The following is an 11776-nucleotide window of genomic DNA, read 5'->3' on the forward strand; positions in this document are numbered from 1 at the left end:
TTTTGACTTTTATTAAAATGCAACAAACAGCATCGGCACCGCCAAGCGTCCACTTAGCTCCGTCAAAGTACGCTGCCAACTGCCAACTGCCAACTGCCAGCTGCCAAAGCCGCCCAGCGAATGGAGTGAACGGCGGATCTGCAAGCGGAAAGATTGTCGGCAACTATGAATAGGATAGGGAGGCAGCGAAGCGTTGTTGCATTGGTGTTGTAGTTTTGTAGTTGTGCGCGGCCGAACAACAACATCAATCCGGCCATCAAAATATTTGACCACTCAAAGCCAACTGACATGCGCCTGTCGCAACAGAATGGTAATTTGTGTGCTATCGCGGAACACCCAAATCATTAATCAAACATGTTAAGTCGGGAATGGAGCACAGAGTTGCATGGCGTCGGCACACCGATCGCTGCAACCGCGTATCGAAGCGGCGGCGCATGCGCAAATGCGCGCCTAGCCAAGCGCTGGGCAACGATGCTCGAGTGTGTATGTATGTGTGTTGCATGTAGAACTGGCGCAAATAGTTTGTGCAACAAAAATATTTTTGGCTGCAGAAACATTTTTTTTTCTATTTTAGCAATATGTAAGTGTGCGTCTGAGGGTTTGCGGGTGACTGCGGCAGCTTTTGTGGTGGTTACAAAGCAACTTGCAACAATTTCGCTGCATGCTATACCTTACTTTGTAGCTGCAACATATACATAGTGTTGCAAGTTGCCGGCGTTGCGGGCCGCTGTTCGGCAAGTTGAAGTGACGAATTTACTGGGCATATGGATGCCGGCTTTTGGCCTAATATGACCGTTATTAGCGCGCGTACACTCTTGGTGCGCATGCAACTGACTCTCAGCGGTGTACTGGCAGAATGTTGCTGCTGTCACGCCGCCGCATTGTCGGTGTTTATGCAACATGTGCATGAGTGGCGCTTTTCTGAAGCTGCACAGCAGAATTGCAGGTTGCTTAGAGTCAAAGTTGCGATATATGGTTATGGCGGCGAATGTGACGTGACATAATAAAATTATTAATTTGCATACCTTGCAATCGATATTAAATGGGCTAAGTGTTCATAAACAATTTTTAATGGCTCAATTGTACTTTTAGTATATAAAATATATTATAGATTGGAAAAATTATGTCCACAAGCCAAACAAATGTGGTAGCTATCATTACCCACGGCGAGTTCGCTCTTTGCCTAGTAATGGGATTTTAACTGGTCAGTGTTCATGCAACGCCTTATAACTGGGCGAAATTTCTTGGAAAAAACAAAGTAGTATCGTCTCAACCACTCCTTTTCCAACTGACTGAGATTTGCGTTCTCCTTTATGTGATTTGATATAATACTAAGTCCAAAATCACGTATCCTATAATCGTTAAATGATTATGCCAATTTGACGGCTTTATAGGTATTTCACGTGGAACAAAAAACATTTGAGGTTAGGGTACTTAGATACATCCCACATTTCTGTAGTTGCAGAAAATATGGTATTCTCCAAATATTTCGGTTTATTTCTATAAATTTTTCAAATCATGGAGTTTTTTCATTTTGAGTTTTCACGGGCTACGTGTATTTCATATCCCTTGTTAATGCTGGCAAGGTCAGCCGTTTTGAATGTTTAGTTAATTTTTGACAGTCATTTTTATTAGATGCATTTTGGTTCCTCTTCGACTTTTGTGCTATAACTGCTCACTATCGATCAAGAACATTGTTAACATTGCTCAGGAGATATTGGACTCAGTCCGCGACGACCCAGATCTGCTCCAGAAGGTGATAACTGTTGATGTGAAAACCATACCTCAATCATACCAATGGAAAATGCCGCAGCCAGCGTATTCACCTGACCAGTCCACCTGCGACTTTTATTTGTTGCCAAAGCTGAGAACTGAGAAAATATAACGCTCCGCTACGATTAAGGAGATAAAAACTGCGTCGAAGAAGGCGCCAAACAAGATCAGAAAAAATTACCTTTTAAGTGTTTTGAGGATTGGAAAAACGCTGGCAGAAGCGCAATATATCTGAGAGTAATTTGTTTGAAGGGAACAAAATAGATTCATAGATGTTTCAGAGTCATTAATCGTTCTGTTTTATGAATCCTCTAGCCATATTTCATATATCGCAAGCAAGTTAACAAGCACAATTGACGCGATTCAGGAAAATGAAATGGTTGAAAGGTCTAGGTATTCTCAAAGAATGAATTTTGATGCGAACACCATGGTTTCTATTGATGTCAATACACTGATTATATCTTTTCATTACCACGTTTTTAGGCATGTTTTCTACAATAAATGAGTCTCTTCTTCGATTATTCCTTTAAAGTGACCATTCGATTAAAGTCGGAGGGTAGGAAAAAGTTTCATGGAGTGACCCAAACATACCTTGGAAATGTAATCAATTCAAAGATCGATTTCTGTAACTCAGCTTAATTGATTTGTGTTTTAATTCATTGTTCCGATTACGAGCTCATCAAGAAATCTGACATGGCTTTGCAGTCACACACAATCATTTGGTGGAAATTTTGATTTTAACATTCCTAAAAGCCTAATTTGGACAACCACAAGATTCATCATCATCGATGATGATGTGAACCACACAGAATTCAACAAACAACTAACGCTTGCCTTAGAGCTGGAATAACACTAACCACGTAATCAATAATATAGAGAAACTATCATATGTACCTCTTAGTATTCATTAGTGTATTGATATTTGATACTTATAAATATAAAGCAATCGGTTTTACTCCAGAGTCGTCATTAAAAGTGATATATTATGTAAATTTTTGCGACTCGCAACCGCCACTCAATCAAAGGCGTCTTTTAAAAGTGGATAGATACAAGTTTATGCACACAGGCTTCTTATGCAAGAAAAAATTATAATACATACATAGATATCTATATAATTACAACTGAGGGCGAATGTCCAACACGAAGGAAAGAGCTCTTAACTTATTTCTTAACAATATTTCTTGTTGTAAATGCTAAATAAAGACAACGTTCATTGTGGAGACAAACATGAGTTCGGTTCGTGTAAGCAGCAGCTTTCGAAAACCAATGAGTATTCAAATGGACACCTGTAACAAGTCTTAAATCATATTAAAATTAAAACCAGCTGAGTGCGACAACCAAAACATACGCCGCTGATGTACATTTGACACGCAACGATCGCACTAGAGGCAAATGACGGGTGGCAGGGGGAGCGGCAGCCCAGATTGGCATAGCGCAGAACAAGTGCAGCTTAAGCGAGACCTATGTGGCATAGAAGCAATAGAGTTATTTATAGTTAGGTTTTTCTCAAAGCTAATGAATTGAGGCGCCGCAGCAACTGTGGCACTCTAACGGACTGTTGTGGCATGTTGTGGCAAGTGTGTGGTTTTGCGTATGACGTCGCGCATTAACGCCAGCTTGCCATAGATGCCAGAAGCGCCAACCAGATTATGTTCCCAGATCTTGTTGATGGCAACGCGAATGTAGGGAAATGGTTTAACATGTCAATAAGCAGAGCAACTACATACATGTATGTATATGCAACAACAAGAAAAGGAAAGTTAATCCACCTTACAGACACACATATGTATGTGTAGCGTGTTGAGAATTTCATAAATATTCAGCATTTAACGTGACAATTATAACGATTTACTAGGCGCCAGCAAGTATTAAATTTAGACCGTTACTCAATTTAGCTGCCACTTGTCACAACAACTCCCGTTGAGCATAATTAAGATTTAAAATAAAATAAAAATGTGACAGGCATCCTTTCACTTGTGGCTCCTCTAGCTTTTACACCACCGTCGCAGAGCTATGCTTATGTGGCAAGTTGGCAAGGCGGGTGGCATGACACTTGACGATCAGCAGAACAAATGTCGCCGATATGCTTAGTTGGGCATTGAGTGATATTGTTGTTGGGTTGCACAAGCACAACAACAATGCTCCTCTACGCATCCACATTATGCGTATGTACACATGTGTCCACCCCTTTTTAATATCTCTTAAAATCGACTGGGTGGCTTGTGCGCCACATCGTTGACATTTACAACTTAATTAAATGTGACTGCGATGTTAATGTGTGACACACGCCGCATACAATCAGGCATTCCTAACATGCCAGTCATCAGCGTGAACTCCACGCCGTGGCATGGCAGCACAAGAACCACCAGCAAAGTGAAATGCAGTTTGTCAGCTGTGAAATATCGCTACTGGCGCCCCAATCATTTATTTGCAAGGATGTGCACTTAATTTATGTAGACAAGTGAAACTAAATTTTAAATTGATATTTAATTACTAGCAATTTATTAAAGTTTCATCGTCGAGATCCCAACCTACTTAACAGAAATGTGCAAGAAGTGCGTGGTATATCGGAGCAAGGAACTGAAATGTTAGATATCATCTACCGTCAAGTCACGCTTTCAACTCAAATATTGCTTTTGACACTATTAATACTGTGAAAATTATTTAAGGTGCAAAGTTTTTCTCCGATCTTTCTAGAAAAATGCGTCGGATGCCTTATTTCTATCGAACCAGAAGTTTCAAAAAATATAAGTTTGCCACGATGTTTGTAAAACTCAAAAAGAAACGACGGAGACCCTTAAAGTATATACATACATATATAAATGATCAGCGTGACGGGAACCGGACATGTCCGTCTGTATATATAGTAAGCGAACTAGACTCTCAGTTTGTTTCGCACTAAGAGGCTGACCGTTTGTCGGAACCGGCGATATCGGACAACTATAAATATAGTGCATACATGTAGGTTTATATTTAAATTACAGAGGTTTATTTTAAACTACTAAATTAGGTTTATTTGAAACAATGGTTTATGATAAAATATTTTAGATGATGCTAAAATAGTACGTCTTTCAGGTTTGATGACCATAAAACGACCGATGATATTAAAGATGGTCTTATATGTAGGTTTGATGACCGTATATCGACTGACGGCTTTCGAAGTACGCACTACCGTCCCTTCGTTATTCTTATCTTCATGTTTATGTTTGTATGTTCGTCAGGTTTGCAGTGCTGCATTTAACAGTAGTAAGTGTTAAAAGTTATGTCCACTTCTAGTTGTCTTGCGTTCGTCTGTCGGTCCCACATATGTATATTGAATGAGATAGTTCATTTGATAAGGTTTCTTCAAAAAATTTGACACTGATTATTTTACAAGCCAACGCTACAAAATACACTCGCTAAGGGTATTATAGCTTCGGTGAAGCCAAAATTAAAGTTTTCTTTTTGTTTTTTTCAACAGATTGCCGATCTTTAACGATATCGCATATGTCTAGTAGTGCTTATGGGAAGATATTGGGTTAGATTTTCCTTAGCTTGGACCGTTGAAAGCTGCATCGGACTACTAAAAAGTCTTTATCACGGCTCATGTTTTCTTTCATACTTGAATTACATTCAGACTGAACGGATTTTTCGTTTTAAGAATATCTTAGAAACTCAACCACGAATTTTTTTCTTGTTTTCAATCTATTTTTAGATCTAACTTTTTATTGAAATATAAACTAAAGGAGGCAAAAATGTTGCAATCTACATCAGTGACAAATCATTTTAATTATATTTTATTTTTTATATGATATTATTAATATTATTTGCTGCTGAAAATACAAATATGAAGAGCAAAAGTGGTAAAGTTTGTTCAGGCGAAGCGTCGCGTGAAAGTGAATTCAAAGTGAAATGAAAATTGAATCGTTTGCGCCGCACGCTTTAGAAGAGTTTCTGAACACTTAATATGCCCAACTACTCCTCCTTTAATAAAACACATATGTACATACATACATACATATGTATGTAGTCAAGTATACGTAATCATAATTATATACATATGTACATAAAGAGGTGGAGCTTAAGCCACAAGCAACCCATTGCCTAAAAACATTAAATAATTTTGTTGCAACATCTTCGAAAACGCTCTGCGGCACATATTCGAAAACTACTACATACATATGTAGGTATACCGATTTATGCTTGCATGTTACACTCGAAAGTAAAGGGGAAATTTTATATTGAAAATATGCACACACCTACAAAGAAGAAAGAGAGTGCACAACTTGTTTTGGTTTTATCTTATTTTTTATACCCGTTCCCAGTTGAGTTGTGGTGTATCGGTGCAATAACTGTGTATGTGCGGATGTCATTTTGTTGTCCCTAACCCCAGTGGTGAGTTTATACTTTACAACGAACAAAATGCTTTGATATTTCGAAATTCGAATTAAGAGCGCAAGCTGCTGAGCGCGATCTATTGATAAGGACTTTATACTATGTAAGAGAGTACTAAAGAGTGTTTGCATGAGTTAAGGAATTGTTATAGAAAAACTTGTTTACAGAATAAAAGCAATATTTTTATTAGCCGCTCTACTTTAAGTGACTATTCTTTATATACAAATGAGATACAGTTATAAGTTATTATTTGAGCCAGTTAGCGCCTAAATATATTATATAAATACCTTATTTTCTTACAGTAAATGCATGAAGCAATATTTAGAAAAACTGCTAATTAACTCAAATTGTGACATGGAGAGACATTTTTAAAGCACAAAATACTGAGAAGACTCTTAGTTTGTTATCATCGATGGAGAAATTGACACATAACACACATTCAATAGATAGAGCAATATATTGGCATACTACTATGGATTCACGAAACCTCAGACATTGAGTAGAACATCAAGCATCAAGGTTCTGAGGCATAACTAAGTGAAAATCTTGAGAGGTCAAAATAGATGAATCTTGATTAATTGGATCGTTCAGCTTTCATTGTATAGTACTCCTTTGTCAGAGGAGGAAGACCAACATATATACTTTTCGCACAATCGTTCCTCGTTTCATTACAAAAGCATTCACTTCATTTTCTCAACCTTTTCTTTAACATATTAGAAAAACACCTATAGAAAGAACCGACGTTTCTTAACCACAGAGTCCACGACTGTCGGGTCTAAGTAACCGGAACGGACCCGTATTTTTATCCAATCAAGGACTGTCAACTCGACACCGTTCTTCGAAATTACGTTTGGAGTGTTTTCTGGCGCTATAATAAAACAAAAAGGGATTACTCAATTTCTCCGGATGTTATCAAGTTCCATACCAGTAATTTGGAGTTAAGTTCGGTCAACATTTAACCAGAAGTATTGCAATTTGTATACATATACTTATAATATATAATAGATAGAGAATAAATTTGGTCGGCTTCACATCCATTTTCCTATAATTGTAAAATTTTCCTCGACCAGATTTTGACCCCGCGTACTTTCCAATGTATATCACGAATTTAAGCTATAAAAGTAAAACCATCGAGACTTTGCTTTGGAACAGTTTTATTTTTTTTTTTTAATTTGACGCGCGATCTGCGGATCTAGGATATCTACAATATATACATATATACAAAGTACACAAATATATGTATCAATATTACTGGTGTACACGTCGCACTGAACTGGCTTGCAAGCGGGAATTAATGTATAGTTGCTACAATTACCAGCTGAACTACTGCTTTTCCAGGCCGCCGACACTAATCATAATTCTAAAATATTTTCGCGCCATGAACATGCCAAAGGAATGCGGAAAATCGGCGCTTATAAGAAGACCATGAATTTCACATGTGTGTGTCTAAGTATGTATGTAAATATGTGTGTGAGTGTTGCACACAGTAAAATGAGCTAGTCATGCAGCGTTGCATCCTGCAGGCATTTCGTACGCAATCGTCGCTTGCAATCAGTGGCGGAGAGCAAGATCTGATCGTGTTGCAGATGCGCCAGAAGAGATGTCTGCGAATGAAAAAATTAAAAATTGTCCATTTGAAAAGTTTTAAACGCGTTCCGCTTTTATTATTTATTTAGTTATTGTTTTTGTTGTTGTAATTTAAAAATGCATTTCCTTAACAAGCCATTGCCACAGCCCGTGATGTTGCATGTAAATTCGTTGTCAGCACGCGCCACACAAACACTTGCGACAACGGCAGACAGCAAAAGCAAAGCGAATAACAACAACAACAACAACAACAAAAACAGCATGCAATTGCCGTGAATTGTTTGTAATTTGTGGCTGTCGCCAGTGGCTAAATTATCCCTAAAGTGATAATCAGGAAATTACAGTTTTCCACCATGCAATTGCATGCATCACCACATATACATACATACATACAGGCAGACAGACATGCAGACATATGAGTGCCTATTGAAGATTCACTTGATCTGATCTGTGGTAGCACGTGCGCTGGCGCATCTGTTTATGCATCTACCGTATGCTTATCATTGCGTTCACTTAGGCGCCTGAGACGAACCAGTTGCAGTTAGCTTAGTTGCAGCAGCAATTGCTCTGTACCGCCATATCTCCGCAGCAGCTACAAATAATAGAAGTCGTGTACTTTCTCTGCCCATTCCAACTTGCTCCCGCCTTCGCCTGCCTTATCTAATGTCGCTACAACTTCAACCACTGTCGCGCCTCTAATCATTTGATTAACTTAACCCGTATTTATTACACTTTTTCTCCCCTCTTTTCCACACCACCAGCCATTCACTTTTGTTTTACATCCACTTGCCGTTATATGACATTGATTTCGGGTCCCCAGTGGTTCACTCAGAGCATTATTGTACGTTGAACTTTATGGTACTAAATTACTTAATATCAGAGTTTTATTTATATTTTGTTCGAAAATTAAGAAGCCATCCTATGAAAGTGGCCTTGGGAGGCCTTTTGGATGTGCTATTATACCTGGTAAAGTATGGTTGGAGCATTTTGCGGTTTCGAAAATGACAGAATTTCTCATTATTCTCCACGAAATCAATTTTTTCGAGATTATCTCTGAAATTCTCTGTTCTTCACATAACATAGATATGACGTTTAAGAGTGGCGAAACGAACAAACAGCTCGCATAAATCACTTAAACTGGTATACAAGTAATTCAAATAGAGCTAGAATATTAAATGGCTATACAATTGTAGTAAGATAAACCCTTTCTTCTAACTCAATACCCCAATGATTATTTTTTAGTGAAGCGCAGAGTTGAATTCTAATGAAAGTTTCTAAAGCTAAAAGTTGTATATAAAACGTTTCATTTGAAAGTTAATTTGAGAGATGACCCTTTAGTTGATGATTACATTAGTGATTTTTTCTTTGTGTATCAATATACTACGGCGCGATGCCTTTTCTCTTTACAGATCTACCGTATTGAAACTTTTGTGCTAATTTGGGATTCTTCGGAGTTTTATAATATTGATGGGTTTCATAAAAACTTTATTTTCTTAGCAAAAGAACGTTTGAGTAAATGTAGTAGGGGCTTGTATTGAAGATCCCGATCACATATGTCGCTCTTTAATTATACAATGAAGTCAAACGTTTTGTTTTCAATATGATGTCTGATATTTGTATGTTTGTAGTCACAAGCTTAGGTGATCAATACCCCAAGCATTCATTTTCAAAAATTTCATATACAATCTATTAACCACACTTTCACATTCACTTGAGCCTGGCTTTAAAAAACGTTCGGCCTTATTTTTTTTAATTAAATTACAAACTCCCCGTCAATGCCCACAAATCGCAGCCATAAATATAGTCGTATGTTTGTGTGTAGCCACGCCATGGTGTCATAATTCATTTTCTTATGTAGATTTAATCCACGTTGCCTGCCCCATGGTAGGCTGCAACATACAAATATTTTCACACTCTTTCAGCACCTTTCTTCACGCTCGATGTGTGGACATAAAATGTGATCGAAAATGAAAGAGCAAAAACGAAGGCAACCGTAATGCATTGGCGCAATGTTAAGGAGGTGTGTTCCGCGCTTGTAAACTGGATGAGCTTAACTTAATGGTCCATCTGTGGCCAACAGCATGCAAACGGCAGATCGTGCTCTATTCGCGTTAAATTTAATATTACAACTTTTAGCTGTTAAATTGCCGCTTCGGATAATTGATCAATTAAATTAATTCCCAAGAAAAGTAAATATGTGCACTAGATAATCGCGGAAATCTTGAAGTAATACAATTAGAAATGTGGAGCTAATTATTACAAGCTAATTTGATTATCTATAGCGTATACGTTAATTGTGAATTGAAAATATAAACTGTTTTGATAAGAAAGTAATAAAGAGCATATAATAATAAAATAATGAAGTACATTATTGATCTCTACCACCCTTGTCACGATGAATGTTATTCTCTCTGCTTAAGAACTGACTAAGCATGTTTCTGATGAGTGAAGAATCTTTCTGCAAAGTTTTGCCGAAGTATTAGCTCCCGAGCTTACAGAAATTAAGTCAGGGGCAGATGTGTATTTTAGTTTTTATTCCATTGTTAAGGTTTGTCAGCTTTCCCTCAACAAATGTTGGTCTAAAAATGCGTTGGTACATTTTGTGTAAGAGGTTAAGTAAGAGCAGGTAAGAAACGACAAGCACGAATGCAGACGAACATTATATCTGATCCTTCCCTTACCTAGAAGCTGCTCATTTGTCGGGACTGCCTGTATTGGACCAATATACCATTTGAGTAGATATTTTCACGAAATCTTCGCAAGTTGTGGTCCAAAGCAAAACAGCAATCTCCGAAGAAATTGTACAGATTACATATACAAACTGACCGATAAAAGTTCTTGTAAGGAATCTTCTGTATTTATGAAGTACATTATAGCTTCGGTGCAACCAAAGTTAACACTTTTTCTTGTTTTTAAATAAGATTTGCTATAAAGTGCTGTATGCCATATGCATTTAAAGGTACTATCTGATGTTGGTTTTTATTTTCATATATTTTCGTATTTCTAATCAAACTTCAACTTATTTTATTTTTTTATATTTATAATGAACTTTAATGAATCAAATATATACCATTTTGGTCGACCACTTTTTGCCATTTTTCCGCTAGAGACATTATTCTATTAGTGTAAAACTTTTCTTGACTTCTTTTTGTAGCCAGCCTTTTTTAAATGGTCCAAAACCGTTTGATTATGAATGCTAAGTACCTTAGCGATATCATGGCTTCTTATGTGACGGCCCTGGTCAATGTTTTCCATAATTTCTTCGACTTTTTGAACGATAGGTCGACCAGAGCGAGGTGCATCTTTCACAACGAAATTTCCAGAACGAAAGCGACCAAACCATTGTTGTGCTACACGAACTGATCCAGCATCGTCTCCGTAAACTTCACAAATTTCCTTGGTGGCTTGCGTGGCATTCTTCTCTTTTTTATACAAAAATTATAAAATATAGCGAATTTCTTCATTATTTCCACTCATTTTTGAACAGCTGCAACTTTTTTTCAAGTACTCCGAATTAAATTTTGTTTTTGGTTGAATAAAGCCTAAAGCTTCGCCTTTTCAACTTTTAAATTAAATTTAAAAAAAACTTTTTTAAAAAATTAAATTTTTTTTAAATTAAAATATAAGAAAAAAATGTCTGTAAAATTAAAAAAAAACTTTTTAAATTAAAAAAAAATTTAAAAAAACTTTTTAAATTAAAATAAAATTAAAAAAAACTTTTTAAATTAAAAAAAATTAAAAAATAGAATTACATAAGAAAAAAATGTCAATAAAGAAAATGTAAATTAAAAAAGTGGTATGACAGAGTGTGGTTGGTAGCACTGGAGATATACGACTACAACGGCATCTATTGACAAAATACGAAAAGACTTTTTTGACTAACCGATATTTTGTGCAACATGTTGTGAGAGTATAATAAACGTGTTTAAGTTTTTTTAGAAAACAAAAATATCTTTAACCATATCTTTCCGAAATCCTCCTACATAAGGTCTTTATATATGTAAATACATACCTGACAATGATATAAGAAACAGCTAAAATA

The sequence above is a fragment of the Bactrocera neohumeralis genome, chromosome 2 (assembly GCF_024586455.1).
Source record: "Bactrocera neohumeralis isolate Rockhampton chromosome 2, APGP_CSIRO_Bneo_wtdbg2-racon-allhic-juicebox.fasta_v2, whole genome shotgun sequence".
Lineage (NCBI taxonomy): Eukaryota > Metazoa > Arthropoda > Insecta > Diptera > Tephritidae > Bactrocera > Bactrocera neohumeralis.